The 18,225-nt window shown below is 42.5% G+C and overlaps 1 protein-coding gene across 3 annotated transcripts in view; it reads left to right on the forward strand.

Annotated features, from left to right (window-relative positions):
* The first annotated feature begins 1,443 nt into the window (after positions 1 to 1,443).
* The window catches only part of FAM110B (family with sequence similarity 110 member B), a 109,780-nt gene continuing 92,998 nt past the window's right edge, over positions 1,444 to 18,225 (forward strand). For all 3 annotated transcript variants that reach the window (XM_030446374.1, XM_030446373.1, XM_030446372.1), the window contains exon 1: positions 1,444 to 1,551. The gene's annotated coding sequence lies outside the window, so the exon portion shown is untranslated. The remainder of the gene's footprint in view (positions 1,552 to 18,225) is intronic.

Below are 18,225 nucleotides of genomic sequence, written 5' to 3' on the forward strand. Positions count from 1 at the left end.
CCTCACATGCCTACGACTTGCAACAGGGACTTCATGGGACTCACAGCTAATTTCTAGACAACAGCTAGAGGAACTGATAAACCACCTGTTTCTTTAGGAGCCTGTGGCACACCAAAGCGACTTAGTCTAGTACTAAATTCAATGAGCTGGCTTGGCACCAAAAGCCTTGTGCTACCCTTCCAGGCTGGGAAGCAGAGCTCTGGGCAAACGACGAGGACTCCTGGGTGGCATCTTTTAACTGCTGGAGGGGGTGGGGCAGAGGCTTAATGAACATTAAGAGGAAAGAGCTTTTAAGGGAGGCTGCTTAGCTAAGGAGCTTCTCTGTTTATGGCTAGTCTTAACAGCCCTAGGATGGACCAGTTTTGTTGCTGCCTTCTTAAAAGGTCACTCATAGACAGATGGTTGTGTAGGTTGAGCCATTTTGCTCATTCTACCTTTGTACACGTTACTTTGGTTTCAAGAGTATTCCTGCCCTTCAGCAAAGGCCTTATACATGAGCATTTCTAGTATGTCACTCTCTTCTTCAAAGTGAGGAGTCAATGAGGAGGAATTCTCCCCTTACTTATTTTAACAACAGGGCTGCAACAGGGCTGCATGTGTTAAGTACCTGAACCAAAGGACTGAAATCAGGAAGGTTGCAGAGGGTTTGTAGGATGAGCAATGGAGCACAGTGGCTAAAAAAGCGTACCTTCAAAAGTGATCTCGGTGAGCAACTGCACGTGTAGATCAATAGGCAAATGAGTGGCAACGTTTGAAAGAAAATCCGTGAACTACCACAGACAATGGGATAAAGATGTATCTGAAATTAATTTGTTATTAGTACTTAATGGTTGCCAAGGGCAGAATGCTAAGAAATCAGTCTTTACGATCCCATCTACGCTCTGCAATAAAAAAAACCAACAAAACAAAGCAAAAACTCCCCCTTAATTTAAGGGGAGTCACCAGGCAGCTCCTGAGGCATAAACAGGAAGCTGAAGCACTGCGTGTAGGCTGACTTCAATGCTGGATGCCGACCGGCATTTGGCACAGGTGGAGGGGGTTTTCATCACAGACCCAAATTAACATCAGCGAAGTTGCCCCACGTTTGCCAGGGCGAGAACAACCACCTTTGGGGAGGGAGAAGCGCCCAAGTTGCCGCTCGGCCGCCTTCGTCTCCTCTCCCGGGCGCCACTCGGCCGAACAAAGGCTGCAGCTGCGGGTCCCCTTTGTGCAGTGCGGCCAAGGGAAGGGGCGATCCCGCCCGCCCGGGACTCCCCGCCCCGCCAGCCGGGCCCGGCGGCGCTGGGCGGGCCCCGTGCTCCGGCCCCCGCGTTCTGCCCGGCCCTACCCGGCTCAGCTCGGCGGCGTGTCGGGAGGAAGCGCCGGTGCTCGGCGGGCGAGAGGCTGCCAGCCGCTCAGCTCCCCCGCCCCCCGTCTCCTCCCCTTCGCTGCGATCCTCCGCCCCCTCCTCCTCCTCGCGGCGGCGGCTTTCTCGGCCCCGGCTCCCTGCTCTTCCCCGCGGCTTCGCTTCGCTCCTCTCCGGGAGGCTCCCGCGCCGCGCTGGCGAGAACGGTAAGGGCGGCGATGAGACACGGCGCCGGGTCGGGCCAGGCCGCTGCTCCGTGCTCGGTGGGGCCCGGGGCTGAACGCGAAGCCGTCCCGCAGCGGTTCCCCGGCTTGCCCGGGGGCGGCCCCGGGAAGCGGTGGCGGGCGGGACCCCCCACCACCAGCCCCGGTAGGCGTCTGGCGATGGGGCGGCACCACGGGTGGGGTGCGGGTCTGGCGGCGCCGCGCTGCCCCGGGGACGGGTGGGGGGCTCTCCCCCGCCGGGATCTGCGGCAGGAGCCGCCCAGCGTAGCCCTGCCTGGGGGTCGAGGAGGAGGGCGGCGGACTCCGGTGGCAGAGGGGCAGCGCCCATGGGGTCGGTGCCGCTGGTGGGTGCCCCTCTCGGAAGCGGGGCCGAGCCGGCTTCGTCCCCTGCCCTTGGGGGGCGGTGGTTCCGGCGCCGAGCGGGTCCGGGCAGAGCGGTTTGGCTCCTTTGAAATTTCTCGCTAATGTCAGGGGAAAATATATGGCCCAGGAGAAAGCCGCTGGAAGCGATAGCTGTCGAACTCCTCCGAGTTACTTCCCCGAATCGGTGGGAAGTGTGAGCTCCCTCCCCGGGATGCTCGTTTTGGGGGATGCGGGGCTGAGCACATGGCCGCCTCCCCCGGGTCCCTGCCCGCCCTGCTCGGGGTCTGCTCCGCATCTGTCACAACACCGGCTGGAGCTGGGCCTGCCGGCACCTGGTGCCTTTTCAAAGTGCCAATCTGACCCAAAGAAAACTTGATCTGGGGGAAGGGGAAAGGCTTATCCGAAAGGTAATTTATTGAAATGTGGGAGTTTTTTGTTGCTGTTTTTGTTTTCTCCTTGTTCCTTTACTCAGACAAGGTATCTGTGAAAAGAGGGGAAAGCAATGGAATTATTTGTGTCGGTGGGTCCAGTATGTCAGCTCATACGGAGATGGTTAAAACTTTTGAAAACCGGGTAGTGGCAAATTATCATCTCCAGTGAATCACAGTATTAACTTTTTTAAAATTTGAGTTTTAGTTATTTGTGTGCTGATCCTTGCTTGTATTTAAAGCCAGCAGTTACTGTGTTGAGATACTTATGGCTGAAACGTATCCTTTGTGCCTAAATACCAAAGCTATTGTGTTTTGTAAGCAGCAAGACAACTTTTATCTTTAAAGTAGACCTTTTTATCACTTAGTTGTAAATACTTGCTTTGTTTTTAAATCTGCCACTGTTCTTGGGTGGCTTTGCAAAGGTCACTCCAGTTCAACTTTCTTTTTTCTCTAAAATACCTCTATTAATTTAATATGATACTGGGTCAGAATTGACTTTTTTTTTTTTTCTCTCATTATGTACTTATGTGTTACTTTCCAAAGTAACTTCTCCCTGTAGAATGTGCTGGTTGTTCATATTCCATTGTGCACAGGGAGCACACAGCTTGGCTTGTATCTAATGTTAAATGTCCTACTTATTTAAAAATGTTAAGAGCTCTAAAAGGGTCAGTGTAATCCATACCACACATGGCTCAACTGACCTAGAATTAACAAGATAAAACACTTTTAAGCACTTCTGGAGCAAAAGGTGGCACATTATTTCCCTGTGTGTGACTAAAATGCTTAATTTGCTTTTTTGCGGTGCCCAGTGTTGTGCTTCTTGGCTTAGTATGTGGCTGAACACCCCACTTCTGCAAAGGTTTGGCTTGAATTAGGGAAACTGGACATGAGAGCATGGCAGCAGTGTGATTGTCGTCTCTGGGGAGATGTACCTGTTGGTGGAAGAGTCCAAGGGAGGAGATGCATACTGAGACCACCACTGGTCCTTCAGAAACAACAGGAAGCATGGGGCTGTTGGAATTGATAGATTTGTCGTATGCCCTGCCAAGTTCCCCATTTTATGTGGGTTAGTTTACTGTGTCAGTTGACATGTCCTGCTGTGGTGCTGTGTTTTCTCTCTGTGGGCAGGAGGTAGCAGGCAGGTGCTTGTGCAGCACAGCCTAGATAGCTGGTATAGCAGGAATGGGGTGGCTAGTGTGATTTACTGCCTCAGTGGAACTGATAGTCTGTGCTAATAAGTTCACTCTTGCATAGAAGGCTCAGACTGCCTCCATGGCAGTCCATCCCTGTTAAGAAAGTTGTATCACAAGCCAGTGTTGAGAGAAACTGTGTTTGATAGAGAGATCACTTGCTGTTGCTTTGCCAGAGTGGTTCTTTCCATGTCCTGCTGTAGCACTTGGCCATCAGTGCCCTCCTTCCCTGCTCCTCCTAGGGTTGTGGTGCACACACCAGGGGCACTTAATATAGATGCAAATTTTCTAGTAGACAGGAGATGGCTTTCTGTTAAACATTTGTATTCTCCAGAATCTGGAGGGCTAACGTTGATTTAGTGAGGCAAAACTGAGTCAAATTACAGAACGTAGCTGTGCAAACATGTTCTGGTTGACCAGTGCTACAGAGTTCATTTGAGACACTGCTAGGGTATGAAAAGGAGGTGTTTCTCAAATGTGCTTTTGTAAGTCTTTTTCCCAGTGGTGGCATAGTTGGATTGGAAATCAGTGCAGTGAAATATCATAGGGTAGACATTGGCCATTAATTGTAGTGGAATGCAGAGAAAATTAGGGCTCATGTTTACAGCTTGTCCAGAACTAGAGGGTGTATCTTTGAACTCTGGGTAAGGAATGTCTGGTCTCTCTGTGGCTGACACTGGCTCTTGCTTTCCAATGCTAGATTATGGCTCAGTTCCACAGACCTTAAGCACATGTGTTGATTAGCCACAAGTTAATAATTTTAAATTAAACTGAAGGATAAGTATGCTAGCTACAAAGTGGTTTTATTTCAAGGAAGTTTTATTTTAGTCAAGCAGGTTCTCAGAAATTAAAGGAACTCCCTTATGTAGTCCAAAGGGCTGAAGACCTGTAGGATTTGGAGGTTCAAAAAAAAAAAAAAAAGGCTTGGTCTGTCTTTCAGTGGAAGGTAGGAAGGTAGAACAGCTGCTTGGAAACTGCATTTTAAGGAAGAGGAAAAACTTGCCAAGTAGGGCTGTGGATCTTGCTGTAAGAATAAGATACTGCAAGTTACTGGAAAACCTTCAAGGAATGAAGCGAAGGGGGGGATTGATCATAGGAGAGCAGAAACTGCAGGAGTAACATGAATTGCCAAAGGCTAGAGCATGAAGAAATTTCAGATGAAGAAGAAATAAACATAAGAGAATTTGGCTATGATATTGTGAAGATCAGGCTATAGGGGAAAAATGCCTAATGCCTCTAAACTCACCAGTTGTAACCAGTTTTAGAGAAGGATGTGGATTTGAACATGGGAGAAGGTTAGGATGCCAAAGAGAAATGACCAGAATAAATGTCTTAAGCCTGCTTCCAGATTTAATGCTATCAAACTAAAGAAATAAAGGGGTCTGAAAGAGTTAGCACAGGACACTGGAGCCCAGTTAAAAAAAAAGAAAGAAGGTTGTTACCTGTTGACTGCAGCAGTTGAGCAATATAGCAGAAGAAATATACTTGTATTTATTTTAAAAGATGAAGAGAATGAAATCTTCACACCTTTTACTCTGGTCTCAATAGTGTTCAAGTACTGAGAACAAATTTGGAATGGAAGAAGTAAGTATATGAAGATAAGTGGAAAACAGGATAAAATGCTTCCCACAATTAGGTCATGGAAGACAAGTCATATTATCACTGGTAAAATACTGAATGTCCTAGAGAAAAGGATCAGAAGGCTTCAATTCGATGTGTATACACCATGGCAGATACAGCACTGAAAATAATTTAAATTTAAAGTTTAGGGTTTGGCTAAAAATGGTGAAGTGTCTTCTGAAGAATTTGTCATGGATTCACAGAATGTCAGGGGTTGGAAGGGACCTCTGAAGATTGTTGAGTCCAGCACCTCTGTCAGAGCAGCACCAAAACTGGGCCAGCTGGATCAGAAATGCATCCAGATGAGTCTTGAAAGTCTCCAAAGCAGACTTCACAACCTCTCTGGGGAGCCTGTTCCAGGACTCTGTAACCTTTACAGTGAAGAAATTGTTACTCATGTTGAGGTGGAACTCAAGAAGGAGATGAACTCAAGAAGAGATTGTCCCTTCCTTCTTGACACCCAGCCCTCATATATTTATACACGTTAATTAGATCCCTCTCAGTCTTCCCTTCTCCAGACTAAAATGCCCCAGGTCTCTCAGCCTTTCTTCATAAGGCAGGTGTTCTGGTCCCTTAACCATGCTCATAGCCCTCAGTTGTACTCCCAAGTAAATCCCTGTCCCTCTTGAACTGGGGAGCCCAGAACTGGATGCACGACTGTGGGTGAAGTCTTGCTAGGGCAGAGTAGAGGGGGAGGAGAGCCTCCCTCAGTCTGCTGGACACACTTTTTTGAATGCACACTTTTTAATGCCATTGGCCTTCTTGGCCACAGAGGAACATTGCTCTCTGGTGGATAACTTGTTGTCCACCATGGCTCCTGTCTACATGAATAAAGGAATTCCTGCTTTGGATGAGTATTAGTGGGGAGGCTTTTTTAGTGGTCTTTTTACTGCACCATGCTGGCTAAGATAACACTATGGAGAGGATGGTTGCTAATGGGGCAAAGTTAGGAAACACAGTCAGCATCGAGTGGGGTTGGATTATTGCACAGGAAGAACTGAATGTCTCTGATGACTGAAGCAGTAGGAATGAGAGGTTAAATGGCTCTAAAAGTGAACTTATCACCTGAGTGATTGTTAACAGCATATGTGCTATCAGCAGGCAGGTCATCCCTTAAAACAGGCCTGGAGGAGAAAGCCTGAATGCCAAAGTCAGACACAGATGACTGTATTTGAAGGTGGGGATGAAATGTAAGCAAAAGGGATCCTCAGAAAGAGCTCTTTGGTAGAGATAAGTTATTACACAAAGTTTTAGGAAGAGTTCATGTCAAATACTGCACATAGTTCTGGTCACTTGTGTACAGAATATATTAAATTCTAGCAGAACATGTACAAGGACACCCAGTCTACAGGGATGATGGGGTGTGGACATTCTGCAGTTAGACAACAGACCGAAACTTCAGCAGTGCTGGCTTTCCTAGCTTAGTTACAGCGTAGAGATGTGATAGCAGCTGCTTATAAATTCCCTCGGGCAGATTCTTGGAGAAGAATAAGGGTTGTAAACGGAAGGTTCATCTGTAATTTTGTATTAAAAACTTGGCATATAGGAGGATGATTGGCTGACTCATTGAATGAATATCAGAATATGTTACATAGGAAATCAAAATGGGTTTCCTAACTGTCAGATTTAGGATGCTCTCCCAGCGGTGTGTTTCTGAAGTCCCAATTTGTGTTTGAACTTGAATGTGATTTTTAAGGAAGTGGGCAGTTCAGGTAACTCAAACTACCATAAATTTTATGCTTTGATCTTCACTACAAATCAACAGAAATAGAAAACATTTATGTGAAGGAGGTGTGATGAGCAGAAATGCTTAATCTCTGAGGAGTGTATGACATCATATGATGTTGAATGGAATTTATAAAAGGTGGAACACCCATCTATAACATTAGTAGCTGGTTTTTTTTTCTTATTTTTAGTGTTTAATGGAGTAGAAACAAGTATAGCTCATAAAATATTAAAGATGACCACAAATTAATATGTGTGGGGCAGAAGACACATAAATGGACATGCAGGCTGGAGGTCAGGATGAACAGGACTCGGACCCATAAGTAAATAAAAAGATTATCTGTTGTCTCTCGGCTGGATTTTATGCTCTCTTAGGCACTGGCTACACCCTGTTGTTTGAGGAAATAGGAATAGGGAGAATTCCCCTGGAATGGGCTTGGTAGGTGAAGTGGAGGACTGCTGAAGACCCAAGGTGAGGGCTTCCAGCCAGGAGGCTTGCCTGTGGCTTCATTTTGCAGGTGTAATACCTGACCCAGGTGCTGGTGCTGAGCTATGCAAAGGTCAGCATGAAATAACTACTGGCAACAAACTGAGGTATGAGGTATGCCAGTTCAGAGACTTTCTTTTAACTCTGTGAAGACATGTCTGGTACAGACAGAAGAGTCATGTCCTTCATAGAAAGTGTAATGATGGCTTCTGTGGTTTGAAGGCTCCACTGTGTTGACTTAATTTGAGTTTTGCTATAGCATCATGCTTTGTCCATTTATAAGCTCTCCTGTAGCTCAACTTTGTATGCACATTCAAACTTCTGGAAGTTTTCAAGATGACTGTTCAGAAAGGAAGAATGTGTGTCATCTGTGTGGACGCCTCTTGAAAAGAGTAATTTAAAAAAGTAAGATGCTTTGAGTGTGTTTGTACATCAAAGCAAGATCAGTATCTTGATACTGCTTTGTCTGCCTGTTCTAAATTTGTAAGGCAGGTGTCTAACATTCCTTAGAAGTAATGTAGTTGCAAACTCTTTTCCAGCATAGTTTATTAAAAGCTGAACTATTACATTTTAGGTGTTTTCTTTAAATGCATGAGTGTTTTTTTCTTTAAAGAGGAGCTGTGTAATGAGCTCAATGTGTCAGTGTCCCCATAGGAAATAAATGTGAAGAGATTGTGTTGAGCTATCTAAAGAATAATTTAACAGTCCCAGGGAAAATTGAATTTATTGTCTTGGTAGCTTTTAGCATGTAGTATTAGGCTTTTCATTTATTGTAATTTTTCATTTGCTTCTATTGCTCTTTTATAGGAGTGTTAGGTGAATCATTAAAAAAGATGAAACTAGGGCTGTGCTTTGCAATTCTATAGCATCTTTCACTTGAAAACCTTCAGGTTCTAGATATTAATGGATGTGGTGGAAAAGTTATTTCAGACTTAATAAGGAGAGAGCCAACCTAAATTCAAACAGTCTGTAGCAAATCAGAGAGCAGAGGACTTGTCTCCTCATGCTTTTGCTCTGTTCTTTAAAATCAAAATCACTCAAATATTTCCTGTTACAGTTTGAGGTTGTGGAAAATGCTGCTTTAAGAAATGGGAGGAAATGTTTTAAGACTTTATTGAACAGGGTAGATAACAGGAGCATCCAGTATTGTCTGCAGCTCAGGCAAGTGCAAGGGAATAGTCTTCTTGTTAATAAGTCAAGGAAGTGTGTTCATGGTCATGGTCAGACTGGGTAGAAAAATTGGATTGGAGCAAGGTGTAGGTGGTGTAAGAGGTGGAGATAAAACTTGGAACACGCACATGTGAAAGAATTCAAGAGAGAAAAGTGACTGAGAAAACAAGAATTACAGAAAGATGGGGTCGACAGACTGGTTGAGATGTAGGAGAAATGCTCATAATTACACTTGAAGTCAGTATGCACTCCTGTCCAATTTTAATTGGAAAACTCATGTTTTATTCATCGTTGTGATGTAACTGTGGGATATCTATTAGCTGGATGGGGTTTCACCATTTAGAAAAGCACACTTGGAATGAAGAGGTTACATCGGGGAAGGAACAAAGCAGAAACTTAGAACAAACTGCTGGAGAACTTTTTAGGTGTGAGCATCTGTAAATTACATGGTGTCTTTCATAGTTCAAAAACAAAGGAAAAGAGAAGAGTTGTGGGCAGAAGAATGAGGAAAGAGGCATTGTTCTGCAGCCTTCCAGTAGCTTAACTTTCAGATTTCCACATGGTGTTTTTTTGTGTAAATAGGAGCTGAAGGAACATCCCATTGTGAAAGAACTATGGGTAGTACTTTCTCTTTGTCCAGTATCTCAGTATCTCTGCACACTGTTAGGAAAGTATTCTAAGTAACTACTGAAATCCATGCACGGATCCAGACCTTTGGATTTGTAATGAGCTTTGTATGTTGTCCTGCTCTATTTGATGAGTTAATCTGTGCATGGTATCATCTCAGAGGTTGGGGGGCTACTAGAAATGAAACCATTTCATGTGTGTGTGTGCAGTTATATATGTATGTATGCTGTAATATATTTGACAGAATGTCTTTGTCCCCTCCTGCCCACCCCCAATGGTTTTAGACCTTTTTAAAAAAATCTCAATTAAAAGAAGGCCTTGTCATTTCCCATGCATACACCCACTTCAAGACTACATTTAGGAAAAAAATGAATTCAATATTAACATTTGTAAATTACTCATACAAGCACAAGTAGTTAAAATGTGATTGATTTCACTTGCATGTTGTATTTAATTGCAAGATTCTTATTATCTATGTTGTTTTGCCTTTCATTACTGAAGTATATTGTTGAGTTCTCCCAGTGTGTTAGTTTTGCATGTTAAATGGTAATTGAAGTGAGTGACAATTCTGAATGAAGTTAAATGCTAGGTAGTGTGAATGGGTCTTCATGGATTCCTTTCACTCCCATTTGAATAGATGCGATTTTCTCATTGAAGACGACTTGTGGCTGTTGGACTTCTCTCTAAGTAATAAAACTTCATACAATATGTAAAGGTTTACTGATACAACAGTTAATTTAATACATACTAATCAGAAGCTAGAATCTGAATTCTGCAACACATGAGATTTCTGCAATGCATTTGCTTGGTGAACACTTTTCAGATGTGAAGGTTCTACTCACTCACATCTTCTGCAAGACCTCCGTACATACTTTGCTGAAAGATTTCAGATGTTTTGATTAGCTTTTCCTTTTCTAATTGCTACTGTTTTGTTCCCCACTTTCAATGTTTGACCACATCCAGGGGTTTACTCCCATTGTAGTCTTGGATCCTATTTCACTAAATGAAATATAGATATGCCCAGTATAAGGCCTTGAATTTGGAGAGAAAATGCTCTCTGCTGATCTTAGCTAAATGTTTTGAGGTGTTCAGTTATGACTTTAATTAAAAAATTGTATATTTAGAAAAATCTTTTTTTTCTGTTGACCTTTTTATTATAAACCTTTGTGCTATTACAAGGTTTCTATTTTGAGAATGAGATATCAGCTTTTTTTTTTTTTCCTGTTTAATTGAAAGATGATCAGTGTCATTTCTCTCTTCCTGCCCTCTCCATCCCCCTTAAAACAAAACAAAACCTTCACTCCTTAAACAAAAGTGTCTTTATTTTTACATTTGTTTTATAAAATCACTTAAATCCTTTGGGAAAAGCTTTCCTCTCACAGGAAGATGGGGGGGGGGAAGAAACCCAAACCTTCTAAAGCCAAAAACAGCAAGTCTGCTACCAGATATCACTGTGTTTTGCTATCTGAATAGTAGCAGATTGCATAAAAGAAGCAATTTCTCATCTTAATGAATGAAAAACTGCAGTTGCAGAAGTCTACACAAATACATTTTTCATCCAACAAGTACAAAATTATTATCATTCGGGGCGAAATTTCACTGTGTACCTTTCTTGTAGCTTCTTTGGACTGTTAGTGTTGGGGTATTTGAAAGCTCTGCACGATGGGCAAATCAGCTGCTGATTTTCCTCATAGCCCTCCTGGCATCTGGTGGCACCTCACTTAGCATATCCACATGTCTTGGGCAGCTCCTGGACTTTGCTTGACACTCCTTTTGTTCATGCCCTGTGTTGCTGCTGTGTCCCAGGTGATTCTGAAGCCTATGCTGCATAAATATTTTCAGCACAGGTTTGGCTTTGGTATGTGTGCAACCTGTGCAATTGCTGTAGCTTTGACACTGTGCACTCCTGACTTAGACAAGGAGAGGCTGAGCTCACTAGGTTTGTTCAGCTTGGAGAAGAGAAGGCTGAAGTGGTCACAGCAGTAAGGCTGTCAGGGTTCAAGGAGCACCTGCACGATGCTCTCAGTCACCATTTAGTTTTGGGGAATCATGCAAGGAGTAGGGAGTTGGACTCGATGGTCCTTAGGGAGGTCCCTTCTGATTTGAGATATTCTGTGGTTCTGTGGAACAGCTGTGTCCTCATAGCTGGCAAGTCCATAGCGTGATGGTAAAACTGCATATCCCTTCGTGGACTTATTTTGGTACACTTGCTTGTCCTTTCAGCACACTGCACTCTGATGTCCCTTCTGGAGTAGCATCCTTGCCACTCATGAAGAGGCATGTGAAGGGAAATTAAAATTATATGAAATTCATGTTATATTTGAAACATTAAGTGCCCTTCGTGAAGACAGAGATTTATAGGCTTTGGGGGGATAGAAGTTGAATTAACTTGTGCTTTCCTTGCTAAGCAGTGTTAATATTTTCATTTCTTAGCCTAAAATGAAATAGGCAAAAGCTGTAGGGAGGAGCCCTGACCCCCAGCTGTGTTGGGTTTAATAAAAGATAGGATTTCTCCTTCTAAACTCTCATTATCCATGGACTGCTGTGAAGGTATCAAATGCTGCTATTTAGATTGTCACAATCAACTAATTTGATTTCTGTATTACTTCTGAAGGACTGTTACTGAAAAGACTTTTTATAGATGCCCTGACTCAATATGAAATCAGATCCTCAAGATTGACTTCCTCTGTAAATTTTACTGCATTGTATGAGGTGCAATGCTCAGCCAGAGAATAGAGAGGAATATTTGCCTCCTGTGCTATCATCATGGCCAGTATCAATCAAATACTCCTAATGATGGTAGGCTGGTTTTACTGACAAATAGCAGGATATTAGCATATATTTTGGTCATAGGGGATTGATGGAATTGTGGACTAGAAAAGCCATACACTCTGTTGACTCACACTTGCTCTCTCAGTGCTTTCTGTTCTGCTGCTGGGCCAAAACATTTTCCCCAAGCTCTCTTGTTTCCTCTTTTTACAGCTGAGGTTGAGTGAGATGGAAACCAGAGGGACAAAGAGAGTTATTAGAAAAATCCCTATTTGCACCTAATAATTGTCACATGGCTTAGGTGTGGATGTGGTTAGCACTGCATTGCTGCAGGCCAGTGGCATCTCACCCATTTCTGAAGTTGAAGCATGAAGGAATTCTAGTGTGAGATGAAACAGAAAGCAAGGAGGCAGCCTGCAATTATAGCTGTTGTGATACAGATCCTGTCTAATGCAAAGTTGCTCTCTGTGAGGTTCCGGTCTTTCTGCTGCATCTTTCCCATGCCTAGAACTTCCACTAATTTAAAGTTGAAATTCTAATGAGAAACAGAACCAGTTCCTTAATCAGTGTGATTTGCTTTTATGGAATACTTCATTCAACTTAGTGCAAATTGTGAAAGCCATTTAATATTTGAAAACAAAGTCAGCTGGTTTTGGCATTGAACCAGGCTGAAGAGTGTTAGTCCCTGTGAAGTGTAATTTGGTATGATGATATACTGAACTGAGAGCAGCAATAAAGTAGTTCTGCACTTAGTCCTTTTTACATTACAGTTTTGGAGCTGCAACAGTGAATTTAGCAATGTTTCCTTAATATCTTTCTCTTCTTATTAGGCAATATACAGAACACCAACCTTTAAAAATCCACTTTAAGTGTTATTCAAATAACTGTTGGAGCAGAGAAAATATCCTCTTGTTTTTCTATAGAGCATGGCTTGAACTTTTTTTTATTCTTATTTGAAGCTGTTTTGTGGAGTTACACAGGGTTCTGGAGATCTTGCTAGGCTGGGATTTTTCTGAAGTGAACATCAGAACTTACTTTTTCATGCTTGCAAAGATTGCAATCTCCAACAGTGAGATATACCTCACTTCAGTTCTGTTTATCTTGTTCATCAAGTCAAACAGCTCTTACAGTTTTTATCCATGATCAACTAACTCATTGGCATGACAATTAATAGAAGTGTAAATGAGAATGTAAGAAACCCTGTGGTCATTGCCCTGCAAACTAGTGGCACATCTAGTGAGTGCTGTTCAACAATAAGGAAGAGACATGGGTCGGTAAGGGTATGGGAGAGAGAATTACAGTGCTAGACTATGGATAGGTTGGTTCAGGCTGCTGGAATTTATACCTCTGAAGCCTCCTGAGAAAGAAGAATGTGCTTTTTTTTTTTTTTTTTTTATCATAATGTCTTTGATCACATCTTCACAGCCTTTGACAGCTTGAAGTATGGGTGAACTTTCCCCTGCTGAGAAATTATAGAACATACATGCTTAATTTTTCTCAGTTACATGGTGCTTCTTGTTTTAACCAATCTTTTTCTGACTTGGGAAGAAAAGGGATGTGTTCTATGTGAAACCTGTGTCCTGCTTTTTCAGGTAATACAAAAGTGTTTTTCAAAAGTGATCTGAATTGTCTTGAATTAAATAGTTGCTCTTCAGGCTGAGTATGCATGAAATACACAGTGATGTAAAATGAAGATGTCTGATTTATTATATTGTCTGCTCATAAAATACAACTAACTAGTCACAAGGGAAGAATCTTGGGGAAAAGATTCAAATCACTTTCTCAGTTATAACTTTTCTGTTGTCTTAATTTTTTTTTTTTGTTAAGATTTGCTTTCCTTCTAACAATTGCTAGGATATGTATTTAAACTAATCATGTATAGTTCTTTATGATGTCTGTAGTACTTTTGCCTTTATGCTAATTTATGTAGATGAACAGGTCAGGACTCCTATGTACATTCCAGAATGTGAGTATAAAAATTAAAAAAAGAGGAAAAGAAGACAAGCTGGTGAACGGTGCAGTAACTGTTGCTGGAGACTGAAGGGAATTCAGTTGACAAAATAGCTCCCGTCTGTTGCACTTTTTTGCACGATGCATGTGTTGGATGTGTCTTTGCAGTGGGGCATGCCCTGGTGCTGTTCAGAAGAGTCTGTATAGAAAAATGGTGTGATTCCCTGTGACTCCCAGGCATGTGGCCTGGTCTGACATTTCTCTGGGACTGGGGCAAGGTTGGCCTCTGCATTGGATCATAGGATCTACCTAGCTGCCCCTCCTGGCTTCTTTGGGGTTGCCTACCTCTGATGCTGTGAGAGATGCTCAACAGGAGAGCCACAGCTGACTTTAAGGAGTGATGTGCCCAGAGCCCAACTGTGCAGAGCACTTGAAGGTCCCAGTCAAGGTTTTGCATCCTAGGGAAAAAGTAGCTAGCCCTTCACATAAAACACTGGAAGAATAAACCAGGAAAATTGGTGTGTATGAGGCACGGAAAATGGGTTGATTAGGTTAATAGGGGAACTCAAGTTTATGACTTGCAGCACTGACCATGGGACATGCAGCATTCCTCACCATTGCAGAAACATTGTGAATGTCTCCTGGTAACCTAGAGTCATCTTAAAGAGATAAAAGAGTGAATCCTCTTCCCCATCCCTCGGTATTGTTTTCTGTAACACAATTATGTCCACATGTGTACATGCACAAATGATATTCTTTGTTTAAAAGTCCTAAATGTTTCTGTAGGGACTCAATACAATTTTCTAGATGAGATTTCACTTTCTGCAGCTGGTCTGGACTAATTCCAGGAGTGCATGGTCTGCGTCCAAAGGAGAAGCATTGCTCCTCTGAGGACCCTTAGCTCCAGTATGAACCATGGTCCTTATCCCCAGCTGTGGGACTCTTCTGCCCTGGGACTTGCAGAAGCAGCCCAGCATCTTTTGAGATGCAGTGTTGCTGCCTGATAGTATCTGCAGCCTGTGGTGGGCACCTGGTAAAATGTATTCCCTAGGTTTTACTCTCAGGTATCTTTTCTAAAATACCTCAGATGCTTTTAATTTTCACTTAATGACTGAGCTCTAAGTTGCTTTGTCTGGAAGTAGTTACTTCTTGTAGATGTTCTCACTGGTGGTATAAGATAACTTGGCAACAGCTATGAGAAAACAGTTATATGGGGAAGAGGTTATTTTGAGATTTTTGTCTTATCTGGAGAACTACCAAAAGCTGGGAAGTGCAAAATATGTATGGGTTTTCTTTCCCTGATACTTCACACCAGTTTTCAAAATAAATTCTGCCTTTAAGTGGGTGAGTCCTTGCTCAAAAGTAGTGATTCCCAAATGTTCATATTTGAGCCAAGAATAAAATTTTTTATGCGATCTCTTCAGTGCCTGATTTTAAGAAGGAAAGAATTTAGTCTTTTAGAGGCTATTGTCTTGACAGAATATAATGAGATTTCTTTTCAAAGGAAAAATAGAATTGCAGAGAAAATGCTCTGTTGCATTTTTAGCTCAGTTTTTTGCAGGATAGTGCTGTTCAACATTTACTACAGTGAATCATAGAATCATAGAATAGGCTGGGTTGGAAGGGACCTCAGAGATCATCGAGTCCAACCCTTGATCAGCTACCGCCACAGTCACTAGACTATGGCACTGAGTGCCATATCGAGTCGCTTTTTAAATGTCTCCAGGGACGAAGAGTCCACCACCTCCCCAGGCAGCCCGTTCCAATGTCTGATCACCCTTTCCGTGAAAAAATTCTTTCTAATAGCCAATCTGAACTTCCCCCGGCACAATTTAAGACCATGCCCTCTTGTCTTTTTGAGAGTTGCCTGGGAAAAGAGACCAACTCCTGCCTGGCTCCATCCTCCTTTCAGGGAGTTGTAGAGAGCAATGAGGTCTCCCCTGAGCCTCCTCTTCTTCAGGCTGAACAGCCCCAGCTCCCTCAGCCTCTCCTCATAGGATCTGTGTTCGAGTCCCTTCACCAGCTTGGTTGCCCTCCTTTGGACCTGTTCAAGGACCTCAATATCCTTCTTGAACTGAGGGGCCCAAAACTGAACGCAGTACTCAAGGTGTGGCCTTACCAGGGCTGAGTATAGGGGCAGAATCACCTCCTTGGACCTGCTGGTGACGCTGTTTCTGATACATGCCAGGATGCCATTGGCCTTCTTGGCCACCTGGGCACACTGCTGGCTCATGTTCAGCTTCCTGTCAATCCAGATGAAGTATTTAAGGATAAGTTATATAATTACCACAAACTTTTAAATTACCATTAGTATTAGTACTTGTTTGTCAATAGCAGCACCCTGTAATAATGTTAAGAAATTAGCAGATCCAGAATAACTATCTGAACGTTTGCTCTTGTGAAGCTGAAAATCAAGGATGTGGCTTTATAAGTAGGTAAATGGTTGCAGATAACAGCCCTAAATTTAAAAGACTTTTTGCTTTTCTTTTTGTTAGCTCTGCATATCTTAATTTTGTAAAAGCTGTCCTTTAGGAAGCTGAAGGGCTATTTAATTTTTCCGTGTGTCTTTTAGTGTCTGTGAATGCTGGTTTTAGGAGCTTGTTAACTTACCTATGATAGTTTCTTCATAGGTCAAACATGGCAGCTGATGTCTGACTGCTTTAAAATAATAAATAACACCACAAAATTCTCATTAAGGTGATCCTGTAGCCTCATTTAAAGAAAACACATGGTGTACGAAAACAAGTAATTCCCTGGCTCTGTGATATCTGCTGGTGGAGTGTAGCCGACTCTTCAGACAAGAAAAATACCTGATGGTAAAATATCAAGTGGTATTAAAACAGTCCTGTTTGCAGCCAGCTTGCATATGTATACTTGAGGGGGAAGGGCCAGAATATAGTCTGCAAATTTTTCAACTCCCCCATGTTAAATCATGATTTTATTGTCAGTGTTGGCTACAAATGGGGTAGGAATTGAACCCAGGTTTTGGATGAATCTCACCAAATTGAATTCTACTCCACTTCAAGAGAAGCAGCACTAAAAGTTAGCAGAATGTCTCTTGCTGCTTTGTAATCTAAACTTTTTTGACAAAATGGCTTAGGACTGAAAACAGTAGCTTTAGTCTCAGTGGAAAATGGAGGCTTCTTAAAGCTGCTGCACTGGAAAATATATTGTTCTCTGTGGTTCTTCTTTTTATTGCATTCTGTGCCAAACCCATAATCACAGGATTTAAAAACCCCTCACCATGCCATTTTTAATAGTGGACCAATCTTTCCATGGGGGGAAAAAAAAAGTCCATGGACTTGGGAATGTCTGTGGTTCATTTCATTCCCAGGTGCACCAGAAGAGCTCCAATTTAGTGACCAATAATTCCTGAGGTCCCAAGCCCAGCTGGAATTCTCCTGCTGCAGTACCTAATGCAGCTTTGCTTCATGTTATAATATAAAAGTATCAGAAAAGATCGTGTGAGACAAAAAGATGTAATTTAAAGATAAACCTTGTTCTTTTACCAGTCATTCTGCCGGAGCAGATAAATTATACTGTTTTTTTCAGATTGTATCATTGTTAGGGGGATTCCATTGTGGTTGAAGGCTTGCTCTTCCCTCCCACGGTTTATGGAGACATTTACTAAGTGCTGAGACTCCATCAGTTAATCCAGGAATTTACAGAAAGGTAATGCAAAGTTCACAGGGCAGTGGTGTGTTATGACTGTTTCAGCTTGAATTGTTTAGTATATTTGCAAGTTTTTTTCCTTTGTTCTTGACGTTTTTTTTCTCATTGTCAAGGATTTTTCTGGAAATGATGGGTTAAGTGTATATGTGGCATCCAGATACCATCATTTTGGCAGAATCACTGACAAGCTTATGTGTGTGGTTGTTTTGGTGGTGGTTTTGTTTGGTTTGTTTTTTGGTGTTTGTTTTGTTTTTGTAAGGAAGGCAGATACTGGATTTACTAAGCCAAAAAGAAACTTTTTCTCAGACAAAGCTTAATCTTTTTTGATGTATTTTAAATCCTGCCTGTGTGCTGCAGGTGTGTGCCCTTGTGGTCTATATGCTGCCTGGTGACTGCTGCCTCTGTGGACAGAAGGATTAGAATAGAGTTTCAGCCTTAATCCTGGGTTTCCTGTGCAGATTCACTTTACAGTCTTATTCCAGTTTATTTGCCTATGTCTTAAAGAGCAGGGTTTTTTTTTATTTGTACTTGGTCTCAAAAAATAAAAATAAATCACTACTTATGATATTATGATTTTTGTTGCATTGGTGATCTTTGAGATTTATGTTCTTTTTTCCCCTTGGAGTTTTGACAGGGTTGTAGTTAGCCATGT

This window comes from Calypte anna, chromosome 2 (genome assembly GCF_003957555.1).
Source record: "Calypte anna isolate BGI_N300 chromosome 2, bCalAnn1_v1.p, whole genome shotgun sequence".
NCBI classification, from domain to species: Eukaryota; Metazoa; Chordata; class Aves; order Apodiformes; family Trochilidae; genus Calypte; species Calypte anna.